At 34.2% G+C, this 24,966-nt stretch overlaps 1 pseudogene; it reads left to right on the top strand.

Moving 5' to 3' along the window:
* The first annotated feature begins 6,556 nt into the window (after positions 1-6,556).
* Positions 6,557-7,470, top strand: LOC125137427 (olfactory receptor 4C13-like; annotated as a pseudogene).
* Positions 7,471-24,966: the final 17,496 nt, after the last annotated feature.

The raw sequence follows: 24,966 nt of genomic DNA, 5'->3' as shown, positions 1-24,966 counted from the left end.
TGTGAAATTGGACTGTTATGATCATTATACAACTACAGATGTGATAAATTCATTTGAGTAATAAAAAAAGAAAAAGAAAATTTAAAAAAATCAATGGCATTTCTATATACTAAAAATGAAAGATCAGAAAGAGAAATTAGGGAAGCAATCCTGTTTACCTTTGCATCAAATAAATAATATACTCAGGAATAAACATACCAAAAGAGACAAAAAACCTGTACTCTGAAAACTGTAAGATGCTGATTAAAGAAATCAAAGACAACACAAACCAATGAAAAGACACACCATGCTCTTGGATTGGAAGAGTCAATATTATCAAAATGACTATACTGCCCAAGGCAATCTACAGATTCAATGCAATCCCTATCAAATTACCAAGGACATTTTTCACAGAACTCAAACAAAATATTTTAAAGTTTGGATGCACAAAATCCCAGAATAGCCACAGACATCCTGATAAAAGAAAAATGAATTTGGAGGAAACAAGCTCCCTCTCTTCAGACTATACGACAAAGCTACAGTCATCAAAACTGTGTTGTTACCACAGAAATTAACACAACATTTTCAATCAACTATACTTCAATAAAATACGTAAAAACAACTATGGTACTGGCACAAAAACAGAAACGTAGATCAGTGGAACAGGATAGAAAGCCCAGAGTTAAACCCATGCACATATAGCCAACCAATCTCTGACAAAGGAGGAAAGAATATACAATGGAGAAAAGACAGCATGTTCAATATGTGGTGCTGGGTAAACAGGACAGCCACATTTAAAAGAATGAAATTAGAACACTTCATAACACCATACACAAAGAAACCTCAAAATGGATTAATGACCTAGATATAAGACCAGATACTCTATAACTCTTAGAGGAAAACAAAGGCCAAACTCTCTCCCACAAAAACAACAGCAACATCTTCTCAGATCCACCTCTTAGAGTAATGACAATAAAAACAAAAATAAACAAATGATACTTAATAAAACTTAAATGTTTGTGCACAGCAAAGAAAACCCTAAACTAAAATGAAAAGACAACACACAGAATGGGCAAAAATATTTGTAAGTGAAGTGACTGATAAATGATTAATCTCCAAAAGTTATAAACACCTTCTGCAGCTCCATACCAAAAAAACAAACAACCCCATCAAAAAATGGGCAGAAGATCTAAACAGACAATTATCCAAAGGAGACAGGCAGATGGCCAAAAAGAAAAAAAACACATGAAAAAATATTCAATGTCACTAATCATTAGAGAAATGCAAATCAAAACTACTATGAGGTACCACCTTATGCCATCCAAAATGGCCATCACAAAAATGGCTACTAACAATAAGTGCTGGAGAGGGTGTGGAGAAAAAGGTACCCTATTACTCTGTTGGTGGTAATGTAAATTGGTACAACCTATGTGGAAAAAAGTATAGAGATTCCTCAGAAAACTAAACATAGAATCACAATTTGATCAAGCTCTCCCACTCCTGGACATATATCCAGAGAAAACCATGATGTGAAAAGACACACATACTCCAATGCTCATTGCAGCACTATTTGCAATAGCCAAGACATGGAAACAACCTAAGTGTCCATCGACAGAAGAGTGGATAAAGAAGAAGTGGTACATATACACAATGGGATATTACTCAGCCATTAAAAGGAAGAAATAGTGAATTTGCAGCAACATCTATGGACCTAGAATTTATCATGCTAAGTGAAGTCAGTCAGACAATGAGACACCAACATCAAATGCTATCACTTACATGTGGAATCTAAGAAAAGGGCACAAAGAGCTTCTTTGCAGAACAGATACTGACTCACAGATTTTGAAAACCTATAGTTTCCAGATGAGACAGTTTGGGGAGTGGGGATATGCCCTGAGGGTTTGGATGGAAACACTATAAAATTTGGTTGTGATGATTGTTGTACAACTATAAACATAATAATATTCATTGTAATTTACACAAATAAAAACATTGTAAAATTAAAGTTTAATGTTCTTAATTTACAGAAAAAAATAGTGGATCAGAGAGTTAAATTATTAGATCATATGATGTGTGAGTCATCTTTGAACCTAAATACCTAAATACCTGAATACTCTTACTCTACATCCTGTGATTCACAGGATTGTTTCTGCTAATACTTTATTATGATTTGGTATACTAAAATACTTTTTATTATATGTCATATGAAGCGATAATGTCTTAGATTAACAATTATTGAGTAATTAAATGCATGTGCTTTTCAAAAGCACACAGTAAAATATATCTGTAAAATAATGTTGCCATTAGAAACGTGGCTTTCCAATTAGTTCCTTGAAACTACACTCCTCTTTGAAAACTTAAGAGAGTATAAGGAATATATACACACACACACATATATATATATGCAGGAATCATTACTCCACAGGAGACCTAAGAAGAATTACTCAAATAAATAAATAAATGAATAACTTATAAGACTGTTGTGAATTAATTTTGGTTCTTTTCATAAATGAAGTCTGCTTCTAAAATAAAAATGAATACAAATGTGGATTTATGTCATAGATGTGTTTTTAGTTTCCTCTTTTTACAGAAATATCCAGCTCCCACTTCATGGCTACCATATTTTGTATTGAAGAAATCAGTGGACTTTGGATATAGCAACATTCAGCATATTGCTGTTATGAACACATGATGAAGACTAAGAAGACTATCTTCAGAATCAGGAGATATGAGCTTTATTTAACAATATGCCATCATTTTCTTTTTTAACCTTAAATAACATGCCCTATGTCTACAAGCAATTTACTTATGTAAATTGGAAGTTGTATACAAGTGCTGTGATTCTTCCCAAACCAATGTGTTTATTTCCATAAATAATGTTCTATTTGCTTTTACTTCAATTATAAGTAAAATTGGAAGAGTTCTTGGATCACATTCCACATCTCATTCTTGGTGAACAATTTAGGACTTGTCCTTACAAGACAAAACAATTTTGGAATGGGTTAGTACAATGGGAGCTCTGCAATTGAGCCTTTTGTTATTTGAGACTATTTCTGAATTGATTAAATTGTGTGAAACTGTTCATAAAAAATATAGCAGATACTGGCTTTTGTTAATTTGTCTCTGAAACTATCAAATATCAAATCATATGTCAATTAGTTTCTGATCAACTGTGATAAGATCCATATAAAATTTCTCCTGCTTTCATTCTGGATTACCCTTCAAGTTTGAGATAGTGTATTGCTGTCACTATAGGGTTTAAAGCCATTCTGTCCTTGGATTTATATTATGAAAATAGTTTATTTCTGGTATTGCTCCAGGATCTCCCCTTTAAAAAATTGTTTTCAGGGACAACTGTCACTGACTTAGATCTAAACTTTACTCATTTTCCATTCCAAGCTTGGGGTTAGGGCCAGACTACATGGGTATAAGGGTTCTAAAATAACCACTGAATCCAGCATGGTAGCTATTTAAGTAGAGACTGGATCATCCCTTAATGAATGGATTTCAATCTTTCATGAGGTTGGGAATGATGACTTTTTCAGTACATGCCAAGTCTCTGGATTCTGGCTTTCATTCCAGTGTTGAGAGACAAGTTCATGATATTTCCAGGGTGACAGTTAAATCTGCATTCCTTATAATTTAATAGATAACCTTAAATCCTCATTCAAACTGTGTCTGATGTCTACTATCACAAATATTACTTCAGTACTGTAATATCAGAGTGTTTGATCATACTAGGTGTAGTCCTGTGGCTTCAGCTTTCTTAGACTATTTTCCTTCATGACACATGCTGCTCACAATGACCACATTTTCTTATCATAGTATGTTGCCCTCATGTAGACCTAAGAAAAATTTCAAAATTAAAGATGAATAGAATAAAAGTTATCCTCTGCCTTTCAGTTATGTGAAATAATTGGGTGGTTTTCATGATGTGCTAATGGTGGTGAAATACCCCTGAGGTCCAACTAGGCACAGTTAGAAACTTCAAGGAATTTGGCTACAAACAGAATATGTGGTAGCACTTTTAAGACTCAAGAAAAAGGCCTTATGCAAAGCTACTATTTATAAATCAACAAAGACACTTATTGTAGCTGAGTTAGTTGGCAGTTTTAATCTTACAACTTCTATCTTGGTGAACTAACAGCAGTTGGGGGCCCTTTCTATGGTGCTGTGTAAGAAAAATACATCGGTGAGGTTGTTTTTTTTTTTTTCCCAAGAAAATCATACATAGACTCTTGGGTTTAAATGGACCTTACACATTCATAAAATCACTTCTCATCCTCACCAACCTGAGATGTAAAAACCTTATCTGGCATGCAGAGGATGAAGAAAGATATATTCAAGTACAATACTATGAATTTAGAAGTAAAAATATTTAAAATATTTTCCTGTGATCTGTATTAAAATTTTAAAAATAATTAAATTATAATTAAATTAGAAAAATTATACAATTGAAATTTGCATCCAAATTTTCTCCATTTTATATTACAAATTAAGAATGTTCCTAGATGTTGCACAATTTTTAAAAACAGTTCTGTTAAAAAGTAACTTAATCCAAGAGATGCAGTGTATTTAATGATTCCATTTCTCCAATTTTGAACATTTCATGTCATTTCTACATTTTCCACCACTCAATAATTTCATTGACATATATGTAAATAATGATCTTTCTCCTTTAAAAATAGTTTCCTTTAGGGTTTATACCTAGAAAGAGTATTGTGGAGACAAAGAAAAAAAGAAGCTCTGATTTTAATGTCTTCATAGTTATTTCTAAATCACTTTCAGTAATCATATCTAATTCTTATTTTATTAACACTATACTTGTCTCTGAATTGCTGCGGAATCTGACTCAGAATAAAGGAACATGATTAAGGTGCTGCATTTTGTTTCTAAGTATGTATACAATTTTTATCTTAGAAAATTAAAAAAAATATATCTTTACTCAATTATCTTTGAAAGGAAAAAAGCATGATTTTCACAGGAATACATTTTATTATATTCATATTTTTCCCTTTTTGGGGAAATTTATGTCCCCCAAATTTCTCAATCTATTAGTAACACAGTAGCCTGTGATCAAGTATGATGGAGAAATGATTCTATGGAAAGATGGGAGGAAAAGGCACAAAGGCACACAGCAGAAATATAAAAGTTTAAGTAGGTAACTCATATCATGTGTGGATGACCTGCTGCTATTTGGGAGTGAAATTTCAGGTAGTAAGGGCATGGAGGATATTCATGAATTTGTGTGAACAAATATACATTCATATACATAGGGCCCAATAAATATTTGTATAATGAGTGAACTTATAGTAGGTATTTATAGCTAGTAAAAGGCTTTATATGAGTTTCTGCATACAGGTATATATGTATATATGCTAAGTACATTATCTATCTTACACAGTAGACTATTTCTTATTGCTTTTCATATTAAATTTGTATTTGCAGAACTTTGAAAGTAAGGATTTATTTTGCTTGATGTATCCTTGCAAATGGAATACCTATGCAAGAGGGTTTTTTTGTTCTTTTTTTTCTGTTTAACCAAAACAATAGAAGTGGAAAGTTTACTGAATATGACTGTTTTAAGTTGTATGTAGCACAGAATTTTAAAAAATAAACATTGATAAATAAATACTATAATATCTTGAGAGAAAAACAACCCAGTAATCCTCTCTTACCTAGAGCAATTAGTGTTTTCACACTTACCCTATCAAATGTTTCATGAAAAAAAAAAGAGAAAAACCTGGAATGCCACTTGATTTCAAATATTTATTTATATTTTTCATAAAGTACAAAGTAATGATAAGCAGAGTAGAAGCATGAAGACACTTGAATTCCTCCTAGGTTTATGGTCTGGAGAAGCATGCATGTTCTCACCAAAGGAGAATGGCAATTCATATGCATTCACTTAACATCTAACAGGTTCCAGACACTGTAGACAATATGCCAGGCACTATGGTAAGTGAGGAAACAGCTGAATAGCATGTGCATTTTGGTAGGTACCAGGGAGGTTGTTGCCAACAAAATATATATCTCCCTAAACTGGCTGTTTACAGCAGATATATATTGGGAGTGTCTTTCCACATTTTAGAACTGAGGATTCAGTTGTAAATTCTCATGGAAGAGAGAATAGCTTTTAACCATAAGAGGGACCTCTCAGCTTACAAGATATTATGAGAATTATAAAGAATAAGTTCACAAACACAGAGGAGGGCCCAGAACCATGAGGCACAGATGACTTTCAGAGTCACTTGGAGTTGGAACTAAGAGGAAATTCCAGATGTCTCTTTATAGCACAGTATTCTCAGTAAACTGTACATCCTATGTTGGCCTGTAGATGTTTCACAGGTGACAGGTACTAGGTGTCTGAAGAGATGTAAAACATCATGGAGACAGAAAGAATTGAAATGAGTATTGGGGAAAGACTACCAAGAATATGCTCCTCACTAACAGTGACTAATTTATTTATTAAAAAAATTGAGAGTGAAATTGTTTACTGACAAATAGCTATAATCCTTTATTCGTTGTAGATAATTCAGGCCTCAGGAAGGTGTACCTTTGCTGTATGGATCTCCCCATGCCTCTCAACAATGTGACCAAATTTGTCCTCTTGGGATTCACAGAGAATCCACATTTGCAGAAAATACTTTTCATGATTTTTTTGTTCATTTTCCTATTTACCTTGCTGGCCAATTCGTTCATTGTCATTACCATCTCCCTCAGCCCCACATGTTCAACTCCCATTTATTTCCTTCTCAGTTACTTGGCCTTCATAGATGCTGCTTTCTCCTCTGTCACTACCCCCAAAATTACCATTGACCTGCTGTATCAGAGGAGAGCCATTTCCTGGGGTGGCTGCATGACTCAGCTCTTTTTGGAACACTTCCTCACAGCATCAGAGACCATTGTCCTCATTGCCATGGCTTATGATCACTATGTGGCCATCTGTAAGCCTCTGCACTACACAACCATCATGTGACATGGTCTCTGCCAGCTCCTGATGGTGGTGGCCTGGATTGGGGACCCTGCACTCCACCCCTTCAGATGCTTTTCACACATGACTTGACCTTCTGTGGTCCCAAAGTCATTGACCCTTTCATGTGTGATATCTTCTCAATGTTGGAATTTGCCTGCAGCAACACCAATAGGTTTGGGATAGTGGTGGCTACTAACAGTGGGGACATGTGCTTGCTTATTTTTTTTCATGCTAATCATCTCCATATAGTCATCCTGAACTCCCTGAAATCCCTTGGCTCTGAAGGAAGACACAAAGCCCTCTCTACCTGTGACTCCCACTTTGAAGTGGTGGTAGTCTATTTTATTCCTTGTATCTTCACCTATATATGTCCCATGGCCACTTACCGTACAGACAAATTGGTGACTGTGTTCTTTGCAATCCTCACTCCCATGTTAAACCCTATAGTTTACACAGTGAGAAACACAGAGGTGAAAAATGCCATGAGGAGTTTGTTGAAGAGGGGAGTGACTTAAGATGCTCACTATACTAAGAAGGTGAGGTTTTAGATACATAGGGAGGATTATACCTATTGTAAATAATGAAGGAATACTAGGAAATTTGCAGATTAGTGACAGAAAAAAACCTAGCCTATCTTTTTTATTTAATAGTGGCTATGCATTTATTAGGCATTTTGATAATTTTTTAATGTACTTTACCAAGGCTTTAATGTTCATGTTCATAGCTCCTGAAGAGACAATGGAAGGAACAACTATAAAACCCCAGTTTTATGATTGTAGAGTATGTTTTTCTTAGACTTACTGATACTTTACTAAATTCTTCATATTTGCTTCTTGGATGGAATTGACTTTTCCATAGAATCTTCTTCTCAGACCTAAATATACTTAGCCTGTTTTAAAGCAAATAAAGGATAGAAAATCTTAAGTAAGCACATAGAAAAGGGAAAGTTGTATGAAGGTATCATAGCTGAGTTTTTTATGTGTAATATGAATTTACCAAAAAAAGGGGAGGGGGAATTTAAAAAGAAGATAAGAAGTCATAATCTAATTCTTTTCTTGGCCCCAAAATAAACCAGAATATTTCAAATTACTCTTAATTTTCTCTCTTTCCTTAAAAACCCTTACGTCTCACAGCTTTTCTTGAATATATAGGAAATGTTTTCATTTGCCATACTAACACATGAAGAATCATTGAAGTATGGGTAAACACCTTCTATGAAATTTCAACAAAATTGTATGTGACTAGGTTCCAAAGCTATTGTTCTGTATGTTTGTTATGTATTTACATAAAGTATATGCCTTACCATCAGTGCAATACTTCAGTTCAATTATCTATGTACTAAACTGATGTTTCTATTATCACTATAACCATTTTACAGAAAAGAATTTGAAGCCAAGAGGGTTTAACTAATTCACTTGCCACATATCTCCTGTGCTTTTCCCATAAAATATGTCAGGAAAATTAGAATGTAGCTTGCTTTTAAATGTTTCAACCACAAACTTACAATGCATGTCTTTAAAACTTGGTCTTACTTTCTTTCATATGAAACATGGTTGTCTGTGTTATGTTTATGTCAAGGAATAAGAAAATAACCTGTGGTCTTAATGATCCACTTTGTCACTTAAGAACAATCATGCTGTACCCTTCTTTCAAAATTAGCAATGTACTTCAGCAATACTGTTTTTTTTTTTTCTGGAATTTCAAATTATGCCACTTCACACTTGCAAAAGAACAACACTAGTATGGTAACAGATTTTTTTGATAAATGCAAAAATTCCCTTTAGATTTCTTTCACATTAATGAAAAAAGCACTAATGTTGGTCTTCACAAAACTGAAGTAGCTAAGGTGAACTTTCAGAAAGTGGGGAATAGGATTACATGCAAGTCTCCTCTAGGCATATGGAGAATATCAGGTCCTCCTGCCTTATTGCCTAACTCTTTATAGATCAAAGCTTCTCTGGTGCAACTCTCCAACTCATGTTACTTTTCACAAATATCACTCCCTCCAACTCATTGGTACACCAGAGCTCTTTCCACCATAATTTAACCAGTCATCAATGCCTAAGAATGGTATTAATGTGACTATATTCACTAAGATGTGCCTGTCTGTCCTTAAGGAGGCAAGAATATACCATGGAGAAAAGAGTGCCTGTTTAATAAGCAGTGTTGGGTCAATTGGACAGCTCCAAATATGAAAGTAGAACATTCTCTAATATCATATACAAAAATAAACTCAAAGTGGATTAAAGACCTAAATGTAATACTGGACACTATAAAACTCTTAGAGTAAAACATACGCAGAATCCTTTATGACTTAAATAGTGGCAATATTTTTTTTAACCCACCTCCTAGATTAATATAAAAAATAAACAAACAAGGAACCTAATTAAACTTAGAAGCTTTTGAACAGCAAAGGAAATGTTTAATAAAAAAGAAAAGTCAACCTCACATTCTCCGTGAATGGGAGAATATCTTTGTAAAAGATACCATGAGGGATTAATTTCCAAAATATACAAATAGCACATACAGCTTAAATGAAGAAAAAAAAAAGTAAAAATAGGCCAAAGATCCAAATAGGCATTTCTTCAAAGCAGATGATCAGATAGATACACGAAAAATGCCAATATCACAAATTGTTAGAAACATTCAAATCCCAACAACTCTAAGGAACCGCTTTTACAAGCCAGAATGACCATCATCAAAAAGTCTACAAAAAATGCTGGAGAGGTTTCTGACAAATGGGAACCCTCTTACACTGTTGGCATGAATGTAAATTGGCCCAACCACTATGGAAATCAGTATGGAGGTTCCTTGATAAACTAAATATAGAAATGACATATGACCCAGTGCTCTAACTCCTGGGAACATACCCAGAGAAAACCACAATTCAAAAAGATACATGTACCCCTATATTAACTGCAGCACCACTGCAAATAACTACAACATGGAACTAACTTAATGTCCATTAAAAAAATAATAATAAGGTCATTCATAGCAGCACTGATGGACCTTGACATTTTTTGGTCCTAATTGAAGTAAATCAGACAAAGACAAATGTAATATGATATCGCTTATATTTACAATGCAATAAAAATAAGACAAAAGAACTTATTTGTAAAACAGAAACCAGCTCACAGATTTTGAAATCAAACATGGCTAATCTTTGGGTAACTGTGACAGGGCATAAATTAGGAGGATGGGAATAACATATATGCACTACTATATATAAAATAGATAATTAACAAGACCTTACTATTTAGCACAGGGAAATCTACTCAATTATATAAAATAATCTAAATGGGAAAAATGTATAGTTATATATCACTTTTCCATATACCCCAAATTAATACAACATTGTAAATCACTATTGTTCAACTAAAAAAACATGTTCACAGCTATTTCCAGAATGCCATCCACTTGGGCATCTATTCACACTTGTAAAATGATTTTTAATCCTTTTCTACTAACTGACTATTAATGAGCTTTAGTCATTCCATTTGATTGCTGATCTGTTCCATACTGATTTGGATTGTATGGCCATTTTAGTAATATTTATTCTTCCAATTAATGAACATGGGCTATCTTTCCATTTATTTGTGTCTTTAAATTCTTTCATCAATATTATGTATTTTTCAGTGTACAAAGGTTTTGACTCCTTGGGTTAAATTTATTCCTGATTATTTTTTATGCTACTGTAAATAGGATTATTATCTTAATTAATTTATGGGGAAGTTTATTGTTAATATAGGTAAGTGCAACTGATTTTGTATGATGATTTTATATCTTGCAACTTTTTAGATTATTTTTATTAGGTCTAAAAATTCAGCTTCCAATTTTGTGCATTTTCCATATATAAGATCATATTTTCTGTGCAGTCATTTAAATCTGGCTCTTGCTTTGCTATTTTTCAATATCCCCATCTCCCTTTTTGCTTATAATATTTCATAGTATTCCACAGAGACCCAGACTACACTTTTCACATCAAAACTTAGATAATCTGTAAACCATGAACTTCAAATATGCACTCATAACTTGACACTAGATGTTTGGGTGATATCACTGTTAAGAAAGATGCTGACATTATATGCCACTCATCACTTATTGATGAAATGCAGAATACTATGTAATAAAGAAGGCTGAATACAATGTTTTATTTGAAAGAGACATCATTCACAAAACTCTCTCTCTTTGAATCAAACTTGAAACAAAACATTGTCTGCCTCTTATATGATTGGAAGCATATGGTCAAATATTATTCTGTCTCCCTTATTTAGTCTGTATTCTGTAAACTGGATGGTCTGTAGGATTTATGACAGCTTATTTGACATTCATTTTATCTCAGAAATGATGATGGAAGAGACCCATATGGTTCCTCTCCTATCCATTTAGATACAAGATGGCAGCTTCACTCCATTAGAATAGTCAGACTTTTTACATGGTACTCAGGGATCCCAGTGGAAGAAAGCAGCAGATGTCAGGCCAGTTAAGGGTTAAGTCCAAAACTAGCTGTACTCCCATTTTCACCATCTTCTGTTGATCAAGGCACTCACATGGCTTGTTCAGAACTGAGGTAGTGTACAAAAAGATGAAAACATTTTGGGAAAAGGTCAAAGTCATATTGCAGGATAATCTGTGGGGTGGAAATATCATTGTACACAATTCTGGAAGATACAATTGTCCACATCTCCAATAGGGCATGCTTGACATTTTCTTCTGATTGAATTGAATCAATACACTTTAGAATTAATAGCATATTAACAATGTTGAATACTCTAATTCTTAAGCATGATAAAGATCTATTTATTTAGGTGTTTAAGATTTTATTTCTGAAAACATTTGTAGTTTTACTGCAGGAACCATTCTCATTTTTCCTGTGTATTTACATTTTTATACATACCGTTATACAAGGTTTTTAAATTGTTTTTATATACTAGTTGCTATTTATACTAATATGTAGAAAAATAATTTAATTTTTTTCCTGGGCCTACAGTCCTTAAAAACATCCTGATTTCTCTTATTAATTTTATATTATCTTCAAATATATTTCTTAGGGATTTTTGTGTCATAATTATATTTTTTTTTTTACAAAAAGAGGAGAGTTTCTTGAGAGATAGGTATTTTTAGATTATAAATTTCCTTTTGAGTCATTTTTGGATTGTAGTGTTTTTCCCTTATTTTATATATTTTATCTCATTATTGAATTCATTTGAATATGTTGTTTTATAAAAAGTTTGTTATTATTATTTTTTTGACTTTCAGGTGATCCAAGATGTGGCTACTACTGCTTGCTGCCCTTCTCCAATGGTTAGAGTAAGGGAGAAAATACAGGAACCCTGGCCCAAGAAAGGCATAGTGAAGGTGATTAGAACTTTCAGGAGTAAAGTTCTGGACTAGACCTCTTACTAAGTCACAGAGACCAGTAGAGGTGCTAGTGGAAAGGGAAATAAAAATAAAATAAATAGGATAGTGAAAGAAGAAGATGAGAGTAGCAGTTGCAGTTCTAAGATCAGCTGCAGTGACAAGGGACATAGTTAATTCCTCTATCTCTTCTGAGTTTCCCTCAGGATCAGGACCCTAGAGGTGCCACAATCACCTTGTACATAAGAAATGGATTCAAGTGGCGTAAGTAGTGGACTATGGTGATGTATTACTCTGCTTCAATTTAGAAAAGAATAATTTATTGCCCCTGTTGCTGAGGGTGCTGTTGGCCGACAACCTCTTCAGGTTTTGTGTAAGCTTCCTCATCAAAGACCTCATGTCATTTCCCAGCACTATCTCTCATGGCTGATCAATAATTAAGTTGAGGCATCAGTAGGCTCAAGTAGGAAACACAGCCTTGTTTTAGAAGGAAAGATGTTAAACAATAAAAAAACTGTAGAATCTGGGAACATATATGGAAATGGATCTTTTGGCTATTGGCGTGGAGGAGGGAAAATATAAGGACTCACATGGGAAAGTTTATTATCATGGGAATATTATCCCATGAGTATGTGTAGTGCAAAGTATAAAATGGCCAAAGCTTACCAACCAACTACTGTATGCTAAACATATAGGAAATTATGCCATACCTTTAAGGTAGTGTCTTCCACATGGCACTATAGCTCAGCCTCCAGCAGGACATACCAATTATCCACTCAGTTAATGATTCTGGGTCTTAGGTGGTATCATCATACCAGTGACTACTATGGTGGCAAGTGATTTGCTTTACTTTATTTACTATAAAATGTGTGTCCTTGTTATAGATGATGGTAAGGGTAGTGGCATGACAATGGATTGTGGATTCTGCTTCATGAATAATAAAGCAGATAGAAGAACTACAGTTAGAGGGAACAAGTATATACCCAGCATATACTATGACAAGACACTGCCCACCCCCCGGAGGTTGAGGAGGTTTTTGTTTGTTTTGTTTCTGTTTTTTCCATTTGTTTATTTGTTGGCTTTTTCCAATGTTAGGTGGAATTTCCCAAGCCAGTGATCAAATCCACATAGCAGTGACCCAAGCTACAACAATGACAATGCCAGATCCTTCAAACACATTGTGCCACAAAAGAACTCCCAGGTTGAGGAGTTTTAATGACCTAAGGTGACACAGGGTTTTTGGCTGGTTTCCCTATTGAATTGTACCCTATGAGGGAGTTAGTGCCTTAACTAATAAAATTTTGGGCACTTGTCCATGACATGTGTCAGACTAGGATTGGTAACAGATAGATCTAGTTGCATGTTGAGTCTATACAGAGCATTCTTCTCTGCCACAGTGCACAGTAAGCACAAAATTGGATAAAAAGGATGGCTGATATCACATTCTGATTTAAAGCACATTTCTTTTCTACAAACTTTTGCAATAATTGATTTTTTCAACAGGCAATAAGCTGAACTTGATTCCATAACAACAGTTCTGTTTCCCACCACGCGGCAATACCACTACTCTCATATACAAATTCTATTTCTCTATTTTTCTATTTTTTAGCTTTCCATCTAGTTCAATGGGTGTATCTAACACTAGAGTGTCTAAAGTACTGCAGTATTTCAGATACCATTGTACCATTGCTTTATAAATAAAAATCACCCCTAAACTTAGTGGTTTAAAATATCAACATTTATTATATTAATTCAGATTGTTCCAGTGGGTATGGAATTTGATCTGTTCATTTGAGTGCTTCAAGATCAGCAGCTGTGATGATGAATTTGCAGTTAGAAACTGGCTAAGGTCTGAGTCCCCATCATAGAGTAGCAGAAAAGAGTCCAACTAGTATCCATGAAGATGTGGGTTTGAACCCTGGCCTCAATTATTGGGTAGGGAGACAGGTGTTGTCATGAGCTGTGGTGTAGGTCTCAGACATGGCTCAAATCCTGCATTGCTATGGCTGTAATATAGGTCATCTGTAGCTCCAATTTACCCATGGCCTGAGAACTTCCTTATGCCAGAGGTGCACCCCTAAAAAATTTTTTAAAAATGAAAGAAAGAAAGAAAGAAAGAAAGAAAGAAAGAAAGAAAGAAAGAAAGAAAGAAAGAAAGACATTTACTGAGCCTGAAGTCATCTGAAAAAAATCTTTATTCATATACCAGATGTATAGATAGGATGGAAAGCTTTGAACACTGAAGACTGAAAGAGCTATTGCATTTTAATATCTGATAAGGGTGAGGAAATAATAGAACAGCACTAGTATTTGAATGTTTGCTTAGAGGAAAGGACATGAGAGGACAGAGTGAGAAGGCAGCCATCTACAAGCAGGGAAGAAAGGACACACTAAAATCTAACACTGCTGTCACCTTGATCTTGGATGTCCAGCCTCCAAAACTGTGACAAAAGAAATGGCTGTTGTTTAAGCTCCACATTCTGTAATATTTTGTTGTAGAAACCTGAGGCAAATAATCTGACAATGACAATGATGATCATTATGGTGATGATAAAATATAATCTGAGTTGGTGAATATAGGTATGAACAGAATCACCAGGATTAGATTCAGAATAATCATGGTTCTTCATCAAATCATCTAAGGTGGATAATTTCTACATCCATAGATTTTTGAATAAATAGCACATCAGGTATTTTTGAATAAGAAATATGAATATCATCAAAAATATATGGCACAGATTTTCAACCTAACATTCCTCTAAGGAATCTGAGACCATTCACAAAAGTAACTATGCACTGGGCAAATAGAAATATGCAAATCATATAGGAGATTACTTGAAGTAGGTTCTAAGCTAACACTCACTCATGGATGGCAGAATACCAGCATCTTCTCTTGGTTGTTTACCTGAGACAAAAAAAGACTGCTAGTTATTTTTGCACAAAGATGAGTATTTTTGGCATCAGCAAAAATTTCAATTTTAGGCCTGAAACCATTACAAATCATATGAAATTCCCCTCAAGGAAAGAAAAAGAGGATGCTTTAATAGAGGAGAAAAAATCATTTGGAGAGTTAAATTAATGAGTGAAGAGCCCATGGTTCATCATTAGCTGAAAAACCTACAAGTAAAGGAGTCTTAATGCCTTCATGTTTGGCTCTGCTATGTTGTGGACCATAAAGCTTTTTCCTTCTGGTTTCCCAATTCCATTTAATTGAGTTTATGTTTATTAATTTTTATAAGGTGTTAGAATATGGATTCAACACTCTCATAGTGGACCAATGCTGCATATCTAGTAGACTATGTGTATTCTAAAGAGCACAAGAATTTCCATCTTGGGTCCCAGATGCTTGAGTAAAGTTATTATTATAAAGGACTGTGAGAAAATAAATGGCTGTTGTTTAAGCTCCCTATTCTGTAGTAGTGTTTGGAACATATCTCCTTTTCCCAAATAGTAAGCAAAGCAAAAACCAGTGCTATATTCTTGTGCTACCAAAGAGATTTAACATATGCAGAGAGTAATCCTTGTTGTATCATCACAAAATTTACCTTTATGTTTTAGGAATAAAATAGTCTAAATCCATGTGGAAAATGGAAGCTTAAATAAAACCCTGTATCATTAATCTTTACATTGTGTGATTTTTCTTTATATGAGAAAAAGCTGGAAGACAGAGTCAAAGTGTGTGTTTGAATATGATCCCTTACCATCTTCATTTCCCTAGACAGGTCTCACTTGGAAAATGATGAGGCTTATTAAAGTAATTACATAGATCAGTTGGGCCAACAAAAAAATCAATGTCTTCTGTTTTAATTAGTATTTAACAAGTGGGAATGTCAGCTATTCCATGCAGGGGAAGGGTAAAAGAGGTTGGAATTTTTGAAAACTGAATATTTATTTTTATTCTGCCAGCATCAGAATGCCCTATTTTAGAAATGGTCCTTTCCTTCTGTGGGTCTCAATTTATTTTGATACAAAATAAAGAGAATACATTAGATACTCTCCCATAACCCACTCAATTCTCAAGGCCTAAGATTTTATTATTACTTCTTTTAGATCCAATTCTAACCTCCATGTAGTTGAATTCTCAGAAAACTCATTGATAATATAACATGAAATCCAGGATAGTTATTCTCCCTCTGGCAAAACATGGCCAAGACTTTGCAGAGATTTCTGATTTTTGAGATCTCTTTAATTTGGAGGCTAAGAGCTTGGAAGTTAAACAGCAGAATCAGCCTTTTAGTTCCACAACTTACTGGTTATATCATACTATACAAGTGAAATAAATGATTCTAAGCATCAGCTTTTTTCTCTATATACTGGAAATATTGTATTCATGTCTTAAATTTAACATGAGATTAAATATGAAAAGGGATTGCAAATAATATGCACTCAGTGCATGAAACTTTCTTTAAATAGCAAATTCAGGGCAGATTAGAAATGGACACTATGAGTAATGGGTTATTAACTGACCTAACAAAGAAAGAAAGTATCTATCTTATTCTAAATTCTCCTGAAAGAGGAGATGGGGAATTCTCAGAGGGAAAAAGTCAACATCTTTGAAATTCCCAAGTGTTTTTTGAATCCATTTGTAATGCCTTATGTTTGTTGCTGAAACTAGGCCTCTATCCACCACTGCAGAATAGAAATGTGGAGACAGAGTTTGTGGTGAAGGATAAAGAGATAGCTTTATTGCTTTACCTGGCAAAGGGGCCAGAGCAGGCTAATGCCTTAAAGACTGTTTCACCTTGGCAGGATTTAGGAGGTGGTTTTATAGTTTGGGGAGTGGAAAATAGGGCCTCAGATAAGGGTCAGGGTAGAGGCAAGCTTTCATTGTCTTTCAAAGCTGGTGGCCCCCAGGATTGGTTCTGGTTGTTCTCCTTCTTTCTGGAATGAATAATCCTTCATCAAGTAGTTTTTCTATTTGTTGGGGTTTTAGTTCTGCAGAAAGGCTCAAAGATATTGTTACATATATTCATTAAGGAGGAACCAGGACACTGCACCAAGGCTGCACTATTGTCTCTTGACTGCTCCTTCCTGGTCTATGCATTCCCTCCCTTCCCTGATTAGCAACTGCCCTTTGGAAATCAGGAAAGGTCATGGAGCCTGAGATTTATTCCTGAAAAGAAAAGAAAAGAAAAGAAGTGGAGGACACAGAAAGGCTTGTGTGCCTATGAGCCCCACAGGTCACCAGCTCAGGTCAGGATGAAAACTAGTCTTTGGATAGCCCTTGTTGATAAATGGATGTTAAAGATGCCTTCAGCTAACATTTTTGGTAAGTTTTTACTTGGGAGGTACTGTGGGGCCATGATCAAGTTCAAGATGATGTCAGAGAGTCTTGAATTATATCTTCGAGTCTGTTCCTCACTAAATATATGTCCTGGGGTACAAGGCTTAACTTCTCACATCTTGATTTTGCTATTTTCCAATCACATATAACACTTTAAAAAATTAAATAATTTCTATAAAATTCTTTGCACAATGCCTAGCATATATGAAGCAGTTGATAGTATTTTATGAGATCATAAAAATCTGATCTTCAAGAAAAACTTTATTACTTACCAAATAATAACATCTCTGAAGAGGAAAGTAGGCTTACTTTCTCTAATCCTTAACAATGTCATAACTTATAACATTGCAGACTCCCCAAAAGTGGAAAGAGTGATGAAAATGTGCTATTGGAACATTTGACTTCAAAGCAAATTTTAAAGGACATTTTTACAATTGCATTAAATATAAGCAAACCCCCCTCCCCAAATAAAATGGAAAACACGTGATGAAATAACACACAGGTTAGGCATATCTAGATTTTTTAATAAGCATTGCAGCAAATCTCTAAAAACATTTTCCAATATCAAAAGGAAAGACTTTTTAAAAAAGTGAAATCATGACTCTTATACAAATGTCAAATGGACACATGACAAAGATTTTATTTAGCTCATTGATTAATGAAGGAACTAGTGACATACTATAATCAGACTAAAGGAGAATCCAGTACACTACCCTTACGTTATTCAGCCAGGGATGTGTAATGATATTACAGATAAATGTGACATTGTCTTTTTCAGTTATGATAATGGTTATCACATTTTTACCGGACAATTTTGCATTTCTATGGACAAGAACTATTTGCATTTTTATCAGTTTTCTACAACTTAAAGATTTATAAAGTAGCTAAAAGCCAGAAAAAGGTGCATACTCCATGGAATCACATGTCAACAAAAATAAATGTATCAATCTATGAAAAAATTGGAAAATATCATTTGAGCCAAATTTGAGGATTATTTCCTGAGAAGAGAATCTTATAAAACCTAGAACTGTTCTGCAGAACAAATGAAGGCACAGTTGTATAAAATTTTGAGACAGGAGTTTGTACATTAAATGATGTATTATGGGCAGCTTATACAATCCAGATCTAAGTGGCATCATAGTTGGTCATGTGACCCCTTACAATAACAGGAAAGCAGGCTATCTTTAAAGGAGTTGTCTTGTTGATTCTGGGAGAATGTTGCTCTTCATGTGGAGCAGTACTCCTTCTAATGGGGAAGTTTGATCCATACATAATGCAAACACACAATGTAAAGTGAGGGGACAGAGGACGCCAAAGGGCAGAGAAACTTTAAACTTTTCTTGTTTTCCCATGAAATATGATTTTTTTCACACATATTACTCCAAAATGTGTGCTACAGGTAATACAGAGATTTCCATTTAAGACATCCAATAATATTTATGATACATTTCTGTCTTTCATAATACATTTTCCTGAAAAAAGTTGAATTTGTTCAGCAGCTGTACATCATGTACAGGTGCTTTATAATTAAAATAAATTTACAAAAGGGAAAATATTTTCTCATTTGTTTTATTTTATTATCTCTACAAAGGAAAATATACCAAGTTCTTCATAAATTGGAAACCTTACAAGAAAGGGCATATTGAAAATGAGAGATTAAAAAGAATTGTGTATGTTTGCATATGGAAGTATGACTAAAGTGGAGGGAAACCAATAAGGGATAATACAGCACTCCCTGGTAATAGGAGGAAGCCATTACCACAACAGGTCTGGGAAGGCAGGGGAGAGGGGGATCTCAGGAAATCAGAAGGCTCTTCAAAGAGTGCAGCCTCAGTTAAAGGCACCCAGTCATAGACAAACCACAACAGGGAACTAGGATAATAAACACCATGGCATTCCTTTTTTTATCATTTCCCCTCTACTATTCAGCTAGTACTTTTTTCCAGAAGGTAAGAGAGCTGGTTGAAGGAGATCAGCAGAGAGAGCTGCACAGTGTCTTCTTTGGAGAGAGTGAGATATCTCAAGAGGTGAAATGGTATGTCTAATTATCATTCCAACCATCTATTCAGTTTTTTTTCATGTAAGAGAGAAAATGCATTTTGTGGAGACAGCAGGAAAAAAGAAAACACAGAGGATCTGTAATATCTTCTTTGGAGAAATGTCTATTCAAGTCTTTTGACCATTTTTCAATTGGGTTGTTGGCTTTTTTGCAGTTGAGTAGTATATGCTGTTTGCATATTTTAGAGTTTAAGCCCTTGTCATTTGCATTATTTGAAATTATTTTCTCCCATTGTCTAAGTTGTCTTTTTGTTTATTTTTGGTTTTCTTTGCTGTGTAAAACTTGTCAGTTTGATTAGCTCCCATTGGTTTACTTTTGCTTGTATTTCTGTTGCTTTGGGAGACTGACCTGAGCAACATGAGTGAAACTAGAGACTCATACTAAGTGAAGCTAAGTCAGAAAGAGAAAGACAAATACTATATGATATCAAATATATAGCACAAATGAACCTTTCCACAGAAAAGAAAATCATGGACTTGGAGAACAGACACATGGTTGCCAAGGGGGAGGTGGAGGGAGTGGGATGGATGGGGAACTTGGGGTTAATAGATGCAGACTATTGCCTTTGGAATGGATAAGCAATGAGATTCCACTGTGTAGCACTGGGAACTGTGTCTAGTCACTTATGAAGGAGCATGATAATGTAAGAAAAAATTGTATACATGCGTGCATAACTGGGTCAACATGCTGTATAGTAGAAAATTGACAGAGCACTGTAAACCATTATAAACATATATATACAATGATGTTTCTATTATAATAATAATTTTAAAATAATATAATAAATAATAATTAATAACAGTATTTTTATTGTACATATGTTTATAATGGTTTACATTTATATAAAAAACACAGGGGAAATAAGAGCCTTCCAACTGATTTATTCACTTAATTTTATGAAAGCCAAGGGGATGGCTATAAGTAATTTAAGACATAGACAGGCCTATTATTCCTAGGTTTATTTAAGTGATTTGAAATTGAAGAGGAGGATGAATTCTTCTCTGTATTAGCAGTGCATGTAAACAGGGCCAATAGTTGTATTTTTAAAATATTTATGGAAGAGTTTTTAACATTTCTTATTGGCTGAGAAGCATCCAGGTTTATTACATGGTGAGCTCCTGTGCCTGGTTGTCCTCCACAAAGGCCTAGTGACCAAATGTCAAAAGATGGTAAAGAAGGATTTGAGCCTCTTTGTAAGAAGCAAAACTAGATAGCTTCAAATTTTTCTTTTTATAAAATATAAAAGTAGCATGTTTCTTCCCCTCCTGCATGTTTTGGAAGAAAATTGATTCTATGATTTAAGTGTTTTCATCTTATCTAAAACCTCCAAATATATACATCATATCAGCTTGCTATTGAAAATATTTTCTTTACAGGTTAATTCCCCACTTCTGATTTCATCGTAGGCATTGAAATCAAAGAAAGGATGAATGTGACTGAATTCATTCTAATAGGGCTTAGGATCCTCAGATGCATAAAACTCTATTTTCAGAGTTACTTTTTACTTATATCATCACTCTCATGTGCAACCTGCTCACTGCTACTGTACCTAGATTTTGGACTCCCTGATGCATTTCTTCCTGGACTTCTTTCTTTGCTAGATGCCTGCTATTCCTCTTCCACAATCCCTAAAATGCTAGCTGACTTGCTTTCTGATTCAAAATCTGTCTCCTTCAGTGGATGCATGACACAGAACTTTATTGAATATTACTTGGGAGCTTCAGGGATTGTCCTTCTTGTGGTCATTAACCTGTGACAACTACATCACCATCTTTAACCTCTTTACTATGTGACCATTATGAAACATCTCATATGCTGCCTTCTGGTGGATGTGTATTGGCAGTGGGTTTTCTGCACAAATTCTAGTCACTCTCTGCTTTCCATTCTGTGATCCCAACACTATGAACCACATCATGTGTGAATTTTTCACCCTGATACAATTTGCTTACACTGACCCTTTCCTTGTTGGCCTGTTGGTTGCTGCAATGGTGTGGTAATCCCTGTGATCCCTGTGATATGTAATGTTTTTAGTATTCTATGTGGTCATCCTGTGCTCCTTGAGGATTCTCAGCTCTGTCCACATATAGTTCCCTCAACACAAGTTTTTCCTGTATTTTGTGCCTGTATTTTTATGTATTCAAAACCAACAGCTACTTTTCCAGTGGACAAAGCCAGAGCAGTATTCTATACTATTGTTACTCCCATGTTAAACCCAGTTCTCTACACTTGAAGGAATACAAGTTCAAAAAATGTCACTAGAAGGTTATGAAATTTCAGATAATAATGATGCAATATATAAATTTTATCTCTCTCATGATCTTTACATTTCATATTTACTACTATAAGCTTCTTTCAATACCTCTCACCTGACAATAACAACATCTCTGCAATTTGGGTTTTATTATGATTATTCCTATTCTACATTTGAAGAATATTGATGCTCAAATAATCCGACTAATATCAAAAACAGAGCTAGTGTTCAGATCTTCATATTTCTAAAAAAAAATTTGATTCTCTTTCGGTCATTTCAGTCATGTCAGAGAAATTACAGCATTTCATCAGGACCTCTCCTGTTTGTAGTAATTGAAAAAAAAATTCTTTCTAATTACATAGTTATATACTGTGCCTACATATAAAATCAATTCATGGCCTACTGGTATTTAGGATGGTGTGGAATATGAAATAGGAAGAAGGTACTTTTCAGTACTCACTTGGCACATAGCTGATACATCTATTCAAATGGTACTGGGTGACTTATTTTGTTAGGAAGAGTTGTCAGTTATCATAAAAATTAACTGTACTGTCTTTAACATGATGTGCTTATTTTGAAGTGTTCAAAAATGGTCATGACACTATAAAATTAAATTTTATTGTCCTAATTTTACAGAAAAAATGGGAGATAAGTAATTTTAAATAATTAGACCATAGGAACTTTTAGTCATCTTTGAGGTCAAATACACTTCTTCTACATCCTGTGAACTTTACAATATGTAGAATGTTTTGGTACTAATATTTGATGACAGCTTGGTAAATAAAAATATCTCTGATTATATGTTATTACTAGCAATTAAAGGCAGGTGCTTTTCCAAAACACACAGTAAAATATATCCATAAAAATTACACTATTAGAAATTTGGCTGTAAACTTTGTTCCTTGACTCTGGAATCCTCTTTATTTCATTAGTAGATTATATATATATATATATATATATATATATAATAAAGTATCATTCCACAGCTTATCAAAGAAATGATTTCTTAACTAAAAATTACCTAACTTTGTTGTGAATTAATTTGTCTCTTTTCAAATACAAAGTGTTCTATCAAGATACAAATTTGTGTGAATGTCGTAGGTGTACTTGGAGTTTCCTCTTTTAACAGAAAGATAAGGCTCCCTCTTTATGGCTACCATATATTCTATTGAAGAAATCAATGGATTCAGTGATAACAATTAGCAAGCATATTAAGGTTCTGAAAACATGATGGAAAGTAGGAACACTATCTTCTGGATCAGGAGATGAGTTTTGTTTCACACTATGTCATCATTTCCTTCTTTAACTTTTAACAACTTGCTCTATTTCTACAGGTGTTTTATTTAGAAACATTGGAAAATGTTTCCACAATCTGTGATTCTACCCAAGCCAAAATGTTTATTCCAAACAATATACTTATATTTGCTGCTACCACAATTCAAAGTAAAATTGCAAGGCACGTGAGACTACATTCCACCTCTCATTCTTGCTAAACAACTTAGGGGATGTCTTTATGGGATGAAAAGCTTTGGGGATGGGCTAATAAAATGTGAACTCTACTCTTGAGTGTCCTGATATTTGGTGAACATGGTCCTCTATCTACTGAAATGCATGAAGCTGCTCATAAGGAAAATATGGAAAGTACATGGATTTTGTGAATTTAGTGCCTGAAATTATCAATGGTCAAGACACATCTCAACCAGCTTCTGATCAACTCTGATACATTCCATATACAATTCTCCTTCTTTCCTTCCAGGTACACTTCATTTTGAGAATCTGTGTTGCTGTCTTTCCAGTAACTCCTCTTTCAAAAAATAATATTCATGGACAGCCTTTACAGATTGAGACCTAACTTTATTCCCTTTCCATTCCAGACTCCTCTAGGGCTTAGGGAGATAGACTAGACAGGTGTAAGAGTTCTAGCCTTGATCTCTACCCAGCACAGTAGCTCTTAAATAGAAGCTGGATGACCACTTCCTGAACCATTGTAAATGGATTCACATACTTCATGAGATTGGGAATAATGACTTTGTCATTACATTATAATGTTCTGATTTGACTTTTGTTTTCATTTCAGAGCTTAAACACAAGTGCAAGATATTTTTGACATGACACATAATTCCTTGGATACTTTCAAATCCTCATTCATATTGTCTTTTGTATATACTTTTACAAAAATTATTTCAGCACTATAATACTGAGATGTCCATTCAAACTAAGTTTACTCATGTGGTTTCAGTATTCTCAAACTGTTTTTCTTCATGTTGTTCACAGTGATCATATTCTCTGCAGCCTGTCCAGAATTATGAACAGGTTTTTTTTTTTCCTCTTATTAATGCAAGAAGGAAAAGAAACATGATTAGTACAGGAATATTTATGAGTTGAATTAAATTTACTTACAGAATATTTCCAATTAATGGAGTTTATTTCTTTTAAGTAGATAATTGTAATTGGATTTAACAGTTGATAGCAGATATATGTGTCATGTGATTTAGTTGTAAAATTAAAGATGAAAATCCTGGCACAAAATTTAGTTGTAAAACAATATTTTAAAAGCAAAAATCCTGCCCTGGCTCCTTTTATCTCTTTGGCAAATGATGTTCGTATTCCCTGTCTTATATTAATTTGTTATAATTATGAATATTATTGCCCAAATTTCTCTTTCATTGGGATATTTTACAATTAAAGTTAAATTACTAAAATATATGAATTTTACAATAACTAAGAATAATCAAATAATAGAATTATTTTCATCATTATCATGTTATTTTAAGACAAGAATTGGCACAACAAAAACTACTTTAAAGTGGCACTTTAAACTTTACCTGATTTAAGGTGCCAATATTTTAATAATGTTCATAATTATCACTTAATTTATATCTGAGAACAATAATCAAAAATTATGATGGAGGGAGTTCCCATTGTGGTGCAGTGGAAATAAATCTGACTAACATCCATGAGGATGAGGTTCAATCCCTGGCCCTGCTCAATGGGTTAAGGATCAGGCATTGCCACGACCTGCGGTTTGTGTCACAGACACAGCTTGTATGCCCCATTGC

This window comes from Phacochoerus africanus, chromosome 10 (genome assembly GCF_016906955.1).
Source record: "Phacochoerus africanus isolate WHEZ1 chromosome 10, ROS_Pafr_v1, whole genome shotgun sequence".
Lineage (NCBI taxonomy): Eukaryota > Metazoa > Chordata > Mammalia > Artiodactyla > Suidae > Phacochoerus > Phacochoerus africanus.
Note: the sequence above shows the minus strand (reverse complement) of the source record. Positions and strands in the feature narration are given on the sequence as shown.